Raw genomic sequence first — 15,733 nt, 5'->3', positions numbered from 1 at the left:
TCTGGCTGCTTGGCTCTCAAGAGGTTCTCTCCAGAAAGGTTCCAAACCAAGATGAGCCCTTGCTTTTTCCTCAACTTGTCCTTCTGTATCTGAGGGCTGTCGCGCTCGGACACCCACGCCGCAAGCAAGCTATCCATCATCGTTAGTCCAATGCCATCTTATGATGTCAACAGTCCAGCTCTGATTAAGGACTGTGTTGATGCTAGTCTGATGATCACAAAAGCCCCTTTTCAGGGTATCCACGCTTTCTACCTTTGGTTTGGTGTCTTGGTGTACCAACTTCGGCTGTAAGAACCAGCAAGCTCTCCGTGTCACAAAACAAGTTTCACAAGATAGTTAGTCCAACGCTGGCCGAGACCATCTTGTGATGTGAAGAATCCAGCTGTGAATAAGGAGCGCATTTATGCTTGACTGCTTATCACAGAGGCCCTTTTCAGGGAATGCAAATTCCAGAAGAATCATTTTCAGCAACGTTCCAGTAGAGGATGAAAGGAGCATCTTGCACACTAACCACGAGGACAACGTAAGTTCCGAGTTCCTACCGCTTAATATTGGCTTCCTTTGTGTTCTTTGGATTGTACCTGGAAGTGTCCATCTCTGAATACAAAAAATAACCTAATTCAGACAAAATCACCTCTAAAGAGCACTGGTTGGGGATGTGCCCTAGCCAACAGAATGTAGTTGATGGAATTATTGCAGTGGTAATAAATCGTGGCTAAATAAACAACGTTTTTTTTGTTGTTTTTTTTTTTTTTTTGCTGGTTATGATAGGGGATAGCTTGTGGCGACTTTCTGGGGAATCAAAAACCCTGCTTCGGGATATCTCCCATCTCCCAAAACAATTAGTTATAGCCCTGTTTGAATAGAGCGAAAGCAGCAAAGCCCTACATAATTCCTGAAAAAAGCATAGGTGACTTGAAAATTCTAAGAGAGTAATATCTTGTGCAACTACCTCAAAAGTTGAGCGTGAACCCGCCGAACGATAGGGACCTATATTAGCAAGGTATAGTGCCTCGTGGGCTTCGTATGGCTGTTGGTCTAGGGGTATGATTCTCGCTTTGGGTGCGAGAGGTCCCGGGTTTTATTTTACTCCCGGACGAGCCCAAGCTTTCCAAGCTGGACGGTCTGTATTCGCTTCTTGCTTTGTTCGTGAGTGATCCAAGAAGGTTCAAATAAGCTTGTCCTTCTGCAGCCGAGCCCAGTTTTGCTCAGTACACCTTTCAGGGAAGCCCATATTTAGGGAACGCCCGTTTCCACCACGCAACCCTAGCTGTGTAATAAAACCAGTGCTCAGCCATGTTACTTTGATCTCTAAGAGACAAAAGCAAAAAATAACTGTAGCGGGCACCGATACCACTAAATTGAAATGGCTAGTGTGGTGACCTAAGCTTGGAGCCATATCGGAAAGGAAAGTAGAACTTTTCTAGGATGTCTAGTCTTGTCTATGTTATGACGGTTGTGCAAGTGGAAATGAACCGAAACAAAAGTACCTTGAGGTAAACCAGCCTGATGAGGACTTTGGCTTGATGGTCTAGGGGTCTAATTCTAATTTTGGGTGAGAGTGGTCCCGGTTGAAATCCCTAATGAGCCCTTTCCTTGCTGTTAACTCGTCGTTCTGTAATCAAGGAAATTTTTTGCTCGTCACCGCAACCGAGCTTCATGACACAGTGAATGTCAAGAGGTTCTCTCTAGCCAGGTTCAAATCCCATACGAGCCCTTGCTTTTGTCTGAACATGCCCTTCTGAATCTGAGGACCGTTTTGCGCAAAACACTATTCAGGGAAGCCCATTTGCAAGGACTCCCCTTTCAGGTTTAGGTCTCCCTACTGGTTAGCGCCTTGGAGGACCAACTTCGGTGATGAGAACTTGCAAACTCTCTTCGTCATCACAGCTTTGAAATAAAACCAGTGCTCAACGATATCATATTGATCTCTGAAAAAAACTAAAAATATGTGTAGCAGGCACCTATTCCACTACATTGAAACGGTTTGTGTCATGGACTAAGGTTGAAACAGCCAGATTGGCCGTTTAGCTGGTCGGGCGAGGGATTTGATTCTGACTTTGTGTGTGCGATGTCGCCGGTTGAATTCCTGAATGAGCTCTTACCTTCGTTTTAACTTGTCCCTCTGTAATCGAGGGAACTATAGCTCTTCAATTCAACCGCGATGTAGTTACTCGAACGCCAAGAGCTGTCTGCTTGTTCTTGCTTGACTGCTTGGTTCTCACGAGTTCTAGCAAGGTGAGAGCTTGCTTGTTTCGCAACTTGCCCTTCTGTAACAGAGTTTCATTTTGGTCATACTAGTCACCACGAGCAAAGCTATCCGTCATCGTTCACATCTTTCACAGTAATGTCTTGTGCAACCATCTCAAACTATTAGCATGAACCTGCAGAACTGTAAGGACATACATTTGTAGGGTACAGTGGAACACCAGTGGTCCATGGCGCAGCACCAGTGGGCAGTTTTGGCTCGTTGGTCTAGTGGTATGATTCTCGCTTAGGGTGCGAGAGGTCCCGGGTACAAATCCCGGATGAGCCCAAGCGTTATGTCGAATAGTCTACCTCAGGTTTGCCTGGCTGTTTAGTTCATGAGAGGTTCCATTTGCAAATAGGTGCATGTGTTTCTGTGGACTTGTTCTTCCATACCCTGCTTACCTTTTGCTCTGACACCTTTCAGGGAAGTCCAAGCGTCAGGGAAAACCCCTTCCGGTTTGGTCTCACTATTGGTTAGCATCGTGGAGGGCCAACTTAGGTGACGAGAACTTGTGAACTCTCTACGTCATCACAGCTTTGTAATAAAACAGTGCTAACCTGTGCGTGTTTAAATGAACAAAAATAACAGTACGTTGAGGTAAAACAACCAGATAGGCTATTTCACTCGTTGGTCTAGGGGTATGATTCTAATGTTGGGTGAGAGATGTCTCGGGTTGAAATCCCTGATGAGCCCTTACCTTGCAGTTAACTCTTCCTTATGTAATCGAGGAAATTTTGCTCGTCACCTCAACCGAGCTTCATGATGATCTGGCTGCTTGGCTCTCAAGAGGTTCTCTCCAGAAAGGTTTCCAAACCAGATGAGCCCTTGCTTTTTCCTCAACTTGTCCTTCTGTATCTGAGGGCTGTCGCGCTCGGACACCCACGCCCGCAAGCAAGCTATCCATCATCGTTAGTCCAATGCCATCTTATGATGTCAACAGTCCAGCTCTGATTAAGGACTGTGTTGCTGCTAGTCTGATGATCACAAAAGCCCCTTTTCAGGGTATCCACGCTTTTCTACCTTTGGTTTGGTGTCTTGGTGTACCAACTTCGGCTGTAAGAACCAGCAAGCTCTCCGTGTCACAAAACAAGTTTCACAAGATAGTTAGTCCAACGCTGGCCGAGACCATCTTGTGATGTGAAGAATCCAGCTGTGAATAAGGAGCGCATTTATGCTTGACTGCTTATCACAGAGGCCCTTTTCAGGGAATGCAAATTCCAGAAGAAATCATTTTCAGCAACGTTCCAGTAGAGGATGAAAGGAGCATCTTGCACACTAAACCATGAGGACAACGTAAGTTCCGAGTTCCTACCGCTTAATATTGGCTTCCTTTGTGTTCTTTGGATTGTACCTGGAAGTGTCCATCTCTGAATAACAAAAATAACCTAATTCAGACAAAATCACTCTAAAGAGCACTGTTTGGGGATGTCCCCTAGCCAACAGAATGTAGTTGATGGAATTATTGCAGTGGTAATAAATCGTGGCTAAATAAACAACGTTTTTTTTTGTTGTTTGTTTTGTTTTTTTTGCTGGTTATGATAGGGGATAGCTTGTGCGACTTTCTGGGGAATCAAAAACCCTGCTTCGGGATATCTCCCATCTCCCAAAACAATTAGTTATAGCCCTGTTTGAATAGAGCGAAAGCAGCAAGCCCTACATAATTCCTGAAAAAAGCATAGGTGACTTGAAAATTCTAAGAGAGTAATATCTTGTGCAACTACCTCAAAAGTTGAGCGCGAACCCGTCCGAACGATAGGGACCTATATTAGCAAGGTATAGTGCCTCGTGGGCTTCGTATGGCTCGTTGGTCTAGGGGTATGATTCTCGCTTTGGGTGCGAGAGGTCCCGGGTTTTATTTTACTCCCGGACGAGCCCAAGCTTTCCAAGCTGGACGGTCTGTATTCGCTTCTTGCTTTGTTCGTGAGTGATCCAAGAAGGTTCAAATAAGCTTGTCCTTCTGCAGCCGAGCCCAGTTTTGCTCAGTACACCTTTCAGGGAAGCCCATATTTAGGGAACGCCCGTTTCACCACGCAACCCTAGCTGTGTAATAAAACCAGTGCTCAGCCATGTTTACTTTGATCTCTAAAGACAAAAGCAAAAAATAACTGTAGCGGGCACCGATACCACTAAATTGAAATGGCTAGTGTGGTGACCTAAGCTTGGAGCCATATCGGAAAGGAAAGTAGAACTTTCTAGGATGTCTAGTCTTGTCTATGTTATGACGGTTGTGCAAGTGGAAATGAACCGAAACAAAAGTACCTTGAGGTAAACCAGCCTGATGAGGACTTTGGCTTGATGGTCTAGGGGTCTAATTCTAATTTTGGGTGAGAGTGGTCCCGGGTTGAAATCCCTAATGAGCCCTTTCCTTGCTGTTAACTCGTCGTTCTGTAATCAAGGAAATTTTTTGCTCGTCACCCGCAACCGAGCTTCATGACACAGTGAATGTCAAGAGGTTCTCTCTAGCCAGGTTCAAATCCCATACGAGCCCTTGCTTTTGTCTGAACATGCCCTTCTGAAATCTGAGGACCGTTTTGCGCAAAACACTATTCAGGGAAGCCCATTTGCAAGGACTTCCCCTTTCAGGTTTAGTCTCCCTACTGGTATGCGCCTTGGAGGACCAACCTTCGGTGATGAGAACTTGCAAACTCTCTTCGTCATCAACAGCTTTGAAATAAAACCAGTGCTCAACGATATCATATTGATCTCTGAAAAAAAACAAAAATATGTGTAGCAGGCACCTATTCCACTACATTGAAACGGTTTGTGTCATGGACTAAGGTTGAAACAGCCAGATTGGCCGTTTAGACTGGTCGGGCGAGGGATTTGATTCTGACTTTGTGTGTGCGATGTCGCCGGTTGAATTCCTGAATGAGCTCTTACCTTCGTTTTAACTTGTCCCTCTGTAATCGAGGGAACTATAGCTCTTCAATTCAACCGCGATGTAGTTACTCGAACGCCAAGAGCTGTCTGCTTGGTTCTTGCTTGACTGCTTGGTTCTCACGAGTTCTAGCAAGGTGAGAGCTTGCTTGTTTCGCAACTTGCCCTTCTGTAACAGAGTTTCATTTGGTCATACTAGTCACCACGAGCAAGCTATCCGTCATCGTTCACATCTTTCACTGTAATGTCTTGTGCAACCATCTCAAACTATTAGCATGAACCTGCAGAACTGTAAGGACAATACATTTGTAGGGTACAGTGGAACACCAGTGGTCCATGGCGCAGCACCGGTGGGCAGTTTGGCTCGTTGGTCTAGTGGTATGATTCTCGCTTCGGGTGCGAGAGGTCCGGGTTCAAATCCCGGATGAGCCCAAGCGTTATGTCGAATACTCTACCTCAGGGTTGCCTGGCTGTTTAGTTCATGAGAGGTTCCATTTGCAAATAGGTGCATGTGTTTCTGTGGACTTGTTCTTCCATACCCTGCTTACTTTTTTGCTCTGACACCTTTCAGGGAAGTCCAGCGTCAGGGAAAACCCCTTTCCGGTTTGGTCTCACTATTGGTTAGCATCGTGGAGGGCCAACTTAGGTGACGAGAACTTGTGAACTCTCTACGTCATCACAGCTTTGTAATAAAACCAGTGCTAACCTGTGCGTGTTTAAATGAACAAAAATAACAGTACGTTGAGGTAAAACAACCAGATAGGCTATTTCACTCGTTGGTCTAGGGGTATGATTCTAATGTTGGGTGAGAGATGTCTCGGGTTGAAATCCCTGATGAGCCCTTACCTTGCAGTTAACTCTTCCTTATGTAATCGAGGAAATTTTTGCTCGTCACCTCAACCGAGCTTCATGATGATCTGGCTGCTTGGCTCTCAAGAGGTTCTCTCCAGAAAGGTTCCAAACCAAGATGAGCCCTTGCTTTTTCCTCAACTTGTCCTTCTGTATCTGAGGGCTGTCGCGCTCGGACACCCACGCCGCAAGCAAGCTATCCATCATCGTTAGTCCAATGCCATCTTATGATGTCAATAGTCCAGCTCTGATTAAGGACTGTGTTGCTGCTAGTCTGATGATCACAAAAGCCCCTTTTCAGGGTATCCACGCTTTCTACCTTTGGTTTGGTGTCTTGGTGTACCAACTTCGGCTGTAAGAACCAGCAAGCTCTCCGTGTCACAAAACAAGTTTCACAAGATAGTTAGTCCAACGCTGGCCGAGACCATCTTGTGATGTGAAGAATCCAGCTGTGAATAAGGAGCGCATTTATGCTTGACTGCTTATCACAGAGGCCCTTTTCAGGGAATGCAAATTCCAGAAGAAATTCATTTTCAGCAACGTTTCAGTAGAGGATGAAAGGAGCATCTTGCACAACTAACCATGAGACAACGTAAGTTCCGAGTTCCTACCGCTTAATATTGGCTTCCTTTGTGTTCTTTGGATTGTACCTGGAAGTGTCCATCTCTGAATAACAAAAAATAACCTAATTCAGAGAAAATCACTCTAAAGAGCACTGGTTGGGGATGTCCCCTAGCCAACAGAATGTAGTTGATGGAATTATTGCAGTGGTAATAAATCGTGGCTAAATAAACAACGTTTTTTTAGTTGTTTGTTTTTTTTTTTTTTGCTGGTTATGATAGGGGATAGCTTGTTGCGACTTTCTGGGGAATCAAAAACCCTGCTTCGGGATATCTCCCATCTCCCAAAACAATTAGTTATAGCCCTGTTTGAATAGAGCGAAAGCAGCAAAGCCCTACATATTTCCTGAAAAAAGCATAGGTGACTTGAAAATTCTAAGAGAGTAATATCTTGTGCAACTACTTCAAAAGTTGAGCGTGAACCCGCCGAACGATAGGGACCTATATTAGCAAGGTACAGTGCCTCGTGGGCTTCGTATGGCTCGTTGGTCTAGGGGTATGATTCTCGCTTTGGGTGTGAGAGGTCCCAGGTTTTATTTTACTCCCGGACGAGCCCAAGCTTTCCAAGCTGGACAGGTCTGTATTCGCTTCTTGCTTTGTTCGTGAGTGATCCAAGAAGGTTCAAATAAGCTTGTCCTTCTGCAGCCGAGCCCAGTTTTGCTCAGTACACCTTTCAGGGAAGCCCATATTTAGGGAACGCCCGTTTCACCACGCAACCCTAGCTGTGTAATAAAACCAGTGCTCAGCCATGTTACTTTGATCTCTAAAGACAAAAGCAAAAAATAACTGTAGCGGGCACCGATACCACTAAATTGAAATGGCTAGTGTGGTGACCTAAGCTTGGAGCCATATCGGAAAGGAAAGTAGAACTTTCTAGGATGTCTAGTCTTGTCTATGTTATGACAGTTGTGCAAGTGGAAATGAGCCGAAACAAAAGTACCTTGAGGTAAAACCAGCCTGATGAGGACTTTGGCTTGACGGTCTAGGGGTATAATTCTAATTTTGGGTGAGAGTGGTACCGGGTTGAAATCCCTAATGAGCCCTTTCCTTGCTGTTAACTCGTCGTTCTGTAATCAAGGAAATTTTTTGCTCGTCACCGCAACCGAGCTTCATGACACAGTGAATGTCAAGAGGTTCTCTCTAGCCAGGTTCAAATCCCATACGAGCCCTTGCTTTTGTCTGAACATGCCCTTCTGAATCTGAGGACCGTTTTGCGCAAAACACTATTCAGGGAAGCCCATTTGCAAGGACTCCCCTTTCAGGTTTAGTCTCCCTACTGGTTAGCGCCTTGGAGGACCAACTTCGGTGATGAGAACTTGCAAACTCTCTTCGTCATCACAGCTTTGAAATAAAACCAGTGCTCAACGATATCATATTGATCTCTGAAAAAAAACAAAAATATGTGTAGCAGGCACCTATTCCACTACATTGAAACGGTTTGTGTCATGGACTAAGGTTGAAACAGCCAGATTGGCCGTTTAGCTGGTCGGGGCGAGGGATTTGATTCTGACTTTGTGTGTGAGATGTCGCCGGTTGAAATCCTGAATGAGCTCTTACTGCTCTTCAATTCAACCGCGATGTAGTTACTCGAACGCCAAGAGCTGTCTGCTTGGTTCTTGCTTGACTGCTTGGTTCTCACGAGTTCTAGCAAGGTGAGAGCTTGCTTGTTTCGCAACTTGCCCTTCTGTAACAGAGTTTCATTTTGGTCATACTAGTCACCACGAGCAAGCTTTCCGGCATCGTTCACATCTTTCACAGTAATGTGTTGTGCAACCATCTCAAACTATTAGCATGAACCTGCAGAACTGTAAGGACATACATTTGTAGGGTACAGTGGAACACCAGTGGTCCATGGTCCATGGTGCAGCACCGGTGGGCAGTTTGGGCAGGTTCCATTTGCAAATAGGTGCATGTGTTTCTGTGGACTTGTTCTTCCATACCCTGCTTCCCTTTTGCTCTGACACCTTTCAGGGAAGTCCAGCGTCAGGGACAACCCCTTTCCGGTTTGGTCTCACTATTGGTTAGCATCGTGGAGGGCCAACTTAGGTGACGAGAACTTGTGAACTCTCTACGTCATCACAGCTTTGTAATAAAACCAGTGCTAACCTGTGCGTGTTTAAATGAACAAAAATAACAGTACGTTGAGGTAAAACAACCAGATAGGCTATTTCACTCGTTGGTCTAGGGGTATGATTCTAATGTTGGGTGAGAGATGTCTCGGGTTGAAATCCCTGATGAGCCCTTACCTTGCAGTTAACTCTTCCTTATGTAATCGAGGAAATTTTTGCTCGTCACCTCAACCGAGCTTCATGATGATCTGGCTGCTTGGCTCTCAAGAGGTTCTCTCCAGAAAGGTTCCAAACCAAGATGAGCCCTTGCTTTTTCCTCAACTTGTCCTTCTGTATCTGAGGGCTGTCGCGCTCGGACACCCACGCCGCAAGCAAGCTATCCATCATCGTTAGTCCAATGCCATCTTATGATGTCAACAGTCCAGCTCTGATTAAGGACTGTGTTGCTGCTAGTCTGATGATCACAAAAGCCCCTTTTCAGGGTATCCACGCTTTCTACCTCTGGTTTGGTGTCTTGGTGTACCAACTTCGGCTGTAAGAACCAGCAAGCTCTCCGTGTCACAAAACAAGTTTCACAAGATAGTTAGTCCAACGCTGGCCGAGACCATCTTGTGATGTGAAGAATCCAGCTGTGAATAAGGAGCGCATTTATGCTTGACTGCTTATCACAGAGGCCCTTTTCAGGGAATGCAAATTCCAGAAGAAATCATTTTCAGCAACGTTCCAGTAGAGGATGAAAGGAGCATCTTGCACACTAACCATGAGGACAACGTAAGTTCCGAGTTCCTACCGCTTAATATTGGCTTCCTTTGTGTTCTTTGGATTGTACCTGGAAGTGTCCATCTCTGAATAACAAAAATAACCTAATTCAGACAAAATCACTCTAAAGAGCACTGGTTGGGGATGTCCCCTAGCCAACAGAATGTAGTTGATGGAATTATTGCAGTGGTAATAAATCGTGGCTAAATAAACAACGTTTTTTTTGTTGTTTGTTTTTTTTTTTTTTGCTGGTTATGATAGGGGATAGCTTGTTGCGACTTTCTGGGGAATCAAAAACCCTGCTTCGGGATATCTCCCATCTCCCAAAACAATTAGTTATAGCCCTGTTTGAATAGAGCGAAAGCAGCAAAGCCCTACATAATTCCTGAAAAAAGCATAGGTGACTTGAAAATTCTAAGAGAGTAATATCTTGTGCAACTACCTCAAAAGTTGAGTGTGAACCCGCCGAACGATAGGGACCTATATTAGCAAGGTATAGTGCCTCGTGGGCTTCGTATGGCTCGTTGGTCTAGGGGTATGATTCTCGCTTTGGGTGCGAGAGGTCCCGGGTTCAACTCTCGGACGAGCCCAAGCTTTCCAAGCTGGACGGTCTGTATTCGCTTCTTGCTTTGCTCGTGAGTGATCCAAGAAGGTTCAAATAAGCTTGTCCTTCTGCAGCCGAGCCCAGTTTTGCTCAGTACACCTTTCAGGGAAGCCCATATTTAGGGAACGCCCGTTTCACCACGCAACCCTAGCTGTGTAATAAAACCAGTGCTCAGCCATGTTACTTTGATCTCTAAAGACAAAAGCAAAAAATAACTGTAGCGGGCACCGATACCACTAAATTGAAATGGCTAGTGTGGTGACCTAAGCTTGGAGCCATATCGGAAAGGAAAGTAGAACTTTCTAGGATGTCTAGTCTTGTCTATGTTATGACGGTTGTGCAAGTGGAAATGAACCGAAACAAAAGTACCTTGAGGTAAACCAGCCTGATGAGGACTTTGGCTTGATGGTCTAGGGGTCTAATTCTAATTTTGGGTGAGAGTGGTCCCGGGTTGAAATCCCTAATGAGCCCTTTCCTTGCTGTTAACTCGTCGTTCTGTAATCAAGGAAATTTTTTGCTCGTCACCGCAACCGAGCTTCATGACACAGTGAATGTCAAGAGGTTCTCTCTAGCCAGGTTCAAATCCCATACGAGCCCTTGCTTTTGTCTGAACATGCCCTTCTGAATCTGAGGACCGTTTTGCGCAAAACACTATTCAGGGAAGCCCATTTGCAAGGACTCCCCTTTCAGGTTTAGTCTCCCTACTGGTTAGCGCCTTGGAGGACCAACTTCGGTGATGAGAACTTGCAAACTCTCTTCGTCATCACAGCTTTGAAATAAAACCAGTGCTCAACGATATCATATTGATCTCTGAAAAAAACAAAAATATGTGTAGCAGGCACCTATTCCACTACATTGAAACGGTTTGTGTCATGGACTAAGGTTGAAACAGCCAGATTGGCCGTTTAGCTGGTCGGGCGAGGGATTTGATTCTGACTTTGTGTGTGAGATGTCGCCGGTTGAAATCCTGAATGAGCTCTTACTGCTCTTCAATTCAACCGCGATGTAGTTACTCGAACGCCAAGAGCTGTCTGCTGGGTTCTTGCTTGACTGCTTGGTTCTCACGAGTTCTAACAAGGTGAGAGCTTGCTTGTTTCGCAACTTGCCCTTCTGTAACAGAGTTTCATTTTGGTCATACTAGTCACCACGAGCAAGCTTTCCGTCATCGTTCACATCTTTCACAGTAATGTCTTGTGCAACCATCTCAAACTATTAGCATGAACCTGCAGAACTGTAAGGACATACATTTGTAGGGTACAGTGGAACACCAGTGGTCCATGGTCCATGGTGCAGCACCGGTAGGCAGTTTGGGCAGGTTCCATTTGCAAATAGGTGCATGTGTTTCTGTGGACTTGTTCTTCCATACCCTGCTTCCCTTTTGCTCTGACACCTTTCAGGGAAGTCCAGCGTCAGGGACAACCCCTTTCCGGTTTGGTCTCACTATTGGTTAGCATCGTGGAGGGCCAACTTAGGTGACGAGAACTTGTGAACTCTCTACGTCATCACAGCTTTGTAATAAAACCAGTGCTAACCTGTGCGTGTTTAAATGAACAAAAATAACAGTACGTTGAGGTAAAACAACCAGATAGGCTATTTCACTCGTTGGTCTAGGGGTATGATTCTAATGTTGGGTGAGAGATGTCTCGGGTTGAAATCCCTGATGAGCCCTTACCTTGCAGTTAACTCTTCCTTATGTAATCGAGGAAATTTTTGCTCGTCACCTCAACCGAGCTTCATGATGATCTGGCTGCTTGGCTCTCAAGAGGTTCTCTCCAGAAAGGTTCCAAACCAAGATGAGCCCTTGCTTTTTCCTCAACTTGTCCTTCTGTATCTGAGGGCTGTCGCGCTCGGACACCCACGCCGCAAGCAAGCTATCCATCATCGTTAGTCCAATGCCATCTTATGATGTCAACAGTCCAGCTCTGATTAAGGACTGTGTTGCTGCTAGTCTGATGATCACAAAAGCCCCTTTTCAGGGTATCCACGCTTTCTACCTTTGGTTTGGTGTCTTGGTGTACCAACTTCGGCTGTAAGAACCAGCAAGCTCTCCGTGTCACAAAACAAGTTTCACAAGATAGTTAGTCCAACGCTGGCCGAGACCATCTTGTGATGTGAAGAATCCAGCTGTGAATAAGGAGCGCATTTATGCTTGACTGCTTATCACAGAGGCCCTTTTCAGGGAATGCAAATTCCAGAAGAAATCATTTTCAGCAACGTTCCAGTAGAGGATGAAAGGAGCATCTTGCACACTAACCATGAGGACAACGTAAGTTCCGAGTTCCTACCGCTTAATATTGGCTTCCTTTGTGTTCTTTGGATTGTACCTGGAAGTGTCCATCTCTGAATAACAAAAATAACATAATTCAGACAAAATCACTCTAAAGAGCACTGGTTGGGGATGTCCCCTAGCCAACAGAATGTAGTTGATGGAATTATTGCAGTGGTAATAAATCGTGGCTAAATAAACAACGTTTTTTTTGTTGTTTGTGTTTTTTTTTTTTTGCTGGTTATGATAGGGGATAGCTTGTTGCGACTTTCTGGGGAATCAAAAACCCTGCTTCGGGATATCTCCCATCTCCCAAAACAATTAGTTATAGCCCTGTTTGAATAGAGCGAAAGCAGCAAAGCCCTACATAATTCCTGAAAAAAGCATAGGTGACTTGAAAATTCTAAGAGAGTAATATCTTGTGCAACTACCTCAAAAGTTGAGCGTGAACCCGCCGAACGATAGGGACCTATATTAGCAAGGTATAGTGCCTCGTGGGCTTCGTATGGCTCGTTGGTCTAGGGGTATGATTCTCGCTTTGGGTGCGAGAGGTCCCGGGTTCAACTCTCGGACGAGCCCAAGCTTTCCAAGCTGGACGGTCTGTATTCGCTTCTTGCTTTGCTCGTGAGTGATCCAAGAAGGTTCAAATAAGCTTGTCCTTCTGCAGCCGAGCCCAGTTTTGCTCAGTACACCTTTCAGGGAAGCCCATATTTAGGGAACGCCCGTTTCACCACGCAACCCTAGCTGTGTAATAAAACCAGTGCTCAGCCATGTTACTTTGATCTCTAAAGACAAAAGCAAAAAATAACTGTAGCGGGCACCGATACCACTAAATTGAAATGGCTAGTGTGGTGACCTAAGCTTGGAGCCATATCGGAAAGGAAAGTAGAACTTTCTAGGATGTCTAGTCTTGTCTATGTTATGACGGTTGTGCAAGTGGAAATGAACCGAAACAAAAGTACCTTGAGGTAAACCAGCCTGATGAGGACTTTGGCTTGATGGTCTAGGGGTCTAATTCTAATTTTGGGTGAGAGTGGTCCCGGGTTGAAATCCCTAATGAGCCCTTTCCTTGCTGTTAACTCGTCGTTCTGTAATCAAGGAAATTTTTTGCTCGTCACCGCAACCGAGCTTCATGACACAGTGAATGTCAAGAGGTTCTCTCTAGCCAGGTTCAAATCCCATACGAGCCCTTGCTTTTGTCTGAACATGCCCTTCTGAATCTGAGGACCGTTTTGCGCAAAACACTATTCAGGGAAGCCCATTTGCAAGGACTCCCCTTTCAGGTTTAGTCTCCCTACTGGTTAGCGCCTTGGAGGACCAACTTCGGTGATGAGAACTTGCAAACTCTCTTCGTCATCACAGCTTTGAAATAAAACCAGTGCTCAACGATATCATATTGATCTCTGAAAAAAACAAAAATATGTGTAGCAGGCACCTATTCCACTACATTGAAACGGTTTGTGTCATGGACTAAGGTTGAAACAGCCAGATTGGCCGTTTAGCTGGTCGGGCGAGGGATTTGATTCTGACTTTGTGTGTGAGATGTCGCCGGTTGAAATCCTGAATGAGCTCTTACTGCTCTTCAATTCAACCGCGATGTAGTTACTCGAACGCCAAGAGCTGTCTGCTGGGTTCTTGCTTGACTGCTTGGTTCTCACGAGTTCTAACAAGGTGAGAGCTTGCTTGTTTCGCAACTTGCCCTTCTGTAACAGAGTTTCATTTTGGTCATACTAGTCACCACGAGCAAGCTTTCCGTCATCGTTCACATCTTTCACAGTAATGTCTTGTGCAACCATCTCAAACTATTAGCATGAACCTGCAGAACTGTAAGGACATACATTTGTAGGGTACAGTGGAACACCAGTGGTCCATGGTCCATGGTGCAGCACCGGTGGGCAGTTTGGGCAGGTTCCATTTGCAAATAGGTGCATGTGTTTCTGTGGACTTGTTCTTCCATACCCTGCTTCCCTTTTGCTCTGACACCTTTCAGGGAAGTCCAGCGTCAGGGACAACCCCTTTCCGGTTTGGTCTCACTATTGGTTAGCATCGTGGAGGGCCAACTTAGGTGACGAGAACTTGTGAACTCTCTACGTCATCACAGCTTTGTAATAAAACCAGTGCTAACCTGTGCGTGTTTAAATGAACAAAAATAACAGTACGTTGAGGTAAAACAACCAGATAGGCTATTTCACTCGTTGGTCTAGGGGTATGATTCTAATGTTGGGTGAGAGATGTCTCGGGTTGAAATCCCTGATGAGCCCTTACCTTGCAGTTAACTCTTCCTTATGTAATCGAGGAAATTTTTGCTCGTCACCTCAACCGAGCTTCATGATGATCTGGCTGCTTGGCTCTCAAGAGGTTCTCTCCAGAAAGGTTCCAAACCAAGATGAGCCCTTGCTTTTTCCTCAACTTGTCCTTCTGTATCTGAGGGCTGTCGCGCTCGGACACCCACGCCGCAAGCAAGCTATCCATCATCGTTAGTCCAATGCCATCTTATGATGTCAACAGTCCAGCTCTGATTAAGGACTGTGTTGCTGCTAGTCTGATGATCACAAAAGCCCCTTTTCAGGGTATCCACGCTTTCTACCTTTGGTTTGGTGTCTTGGTGTACCAACTTCGGCTGTAAGAACCAGCAAGCTCTCCGTGTCACAAAACAAGTTTCACAAGATAGTTAGTCCAACGCTGGCCGAGACCATCTTGTGATGTGAAGAATCCAGCTGTGAATAAGGAGCGCATTTATGCTTGACTGCTTATCACAGAGGCCCTTTTCAGGGAATGCAAATTCCAGAAGAAATCATTTTCAGCAACGTTCCAGTAGAGGATGAAAGGAGCATCTTGCACACTAACCATGAGGACAACGTAAGTTCCGAGTTCCTACCGCTTAATATTGGCTTCCTTTGTGTTCTTTGGATTGTACCTGGAAGTGTCCATCTCTGAATAACAAAAATAACATAATTCAGACAAAATCACTCTAAAGAGCACTGGTTGGGGATGTCCCCTAGCCAACAGAATGTAGTTGATGGAATTATTGCAGTGGTAATAAATCGTGGCTAAATAAACAACGTTTTTTTTTGTTGTTTGTGTTTTTTTTTTTTGCTGGTTATGATAGGGGATAGCTTGTTGCGACTTTCTGGGGAATCAAAAACCCTGCTTCGGGATATCTCCCATCTCCCAAAACAATTAGTTATAGCCCTGTTTGAATAGAGCGAAAGCAGCAAAGCCCTACATAATTCCTGAAAAAAGCATAGGTGACTTGAAAATTCTAAGAGAGTAATATCTTGTGCAACTACCTCAAAAGTTGAGCGTGAACCCGCCGAACGATAGGGACCTATATTAGCAAGGTATAGTGCCTCGTGGGCTTCGTATGGCTCGTTGGTCTAGGGGTATGATTCTCGCTTTGGGTGCGAGAGGTCCCGGGTTCAACTCTCGGACGAGCCC

General features: G+C 45.2%; 5 non-coding genes across 5 annotated transcripts; all 5 read left to right on the top strand.

Annotated features, from left to right (window-relative positions):
* Nucleotides 1–2,464: 2,464 nt before the first annotated feature.
* Nucleotides 2,465–2,536, top strand: trnap-agg (transfer RNA proline (anticodon AGG)). The gene has a single exon. It is a non-coding gene; the product is annotated as a tRNA-Pro (tRNA).
* A 2,953-nt stretch (nucleotides 2,537–5,489) lies between these two features.
* On the top strand, nucleotides 5,490–5,560 carry trnap-cgg (transfer RNA proline (anticodon CGG)). Its single transcript has one exon. It is a non-coding gene; the product is annotated as a tRNA-Pro (tRNA).
* Nucleotides 5,561–9,943: 4,383 nt separating this feature from the next.
* trnap-ugg (transfer RNA proline (anticodon UGG)) lies at nucleotides 9,944–10,015 on the top strand. The gene has a single exon. It is a non-coding gene; the product is annotated as a tRNA-Pro (tRNA).
* Nucleotides 10,016–12,802: 2,787 nt separating this feature from the next.
* Nucleotides 12,803–12,874, top strand: trnap-ugg (transfer RNA proline (anticodon UGG)). The gene has a single exon. It is a non-coding gene; the product is annotated as a tRNA-Pro (tRNA).
* Nucleotides 12,875–15,661: 2,787 nt separating this feature from the next.
* On the top strand, nucleotides 15,662–15,733 carry trnap-ugg (transfer RNA proline (anticodon UGG)). Its single transcript has one exon. It is a non-coding gene; the product is annotated as a tRNA-Pro (tRNA).

The sequence above is a fragment of the Ictalurus punctatus genome, unplaced genomic scaffold (assembly GCF_001660625.3).
Source record: "Ictalurus punctatus breed USDA103 unplaced genomic scaffold, Coco_2.0 tig00163687, whole genome shotgun sequence".
NCBI lineage: Eukaryota > Metazoa > Chordata > Actinopteri > Siluriformes > Ictaluridae > Ictalurus > Ictalurus punctatus.
This window is presented reverse-complemented; position numbering and strand designations above follow the sequence as displayed.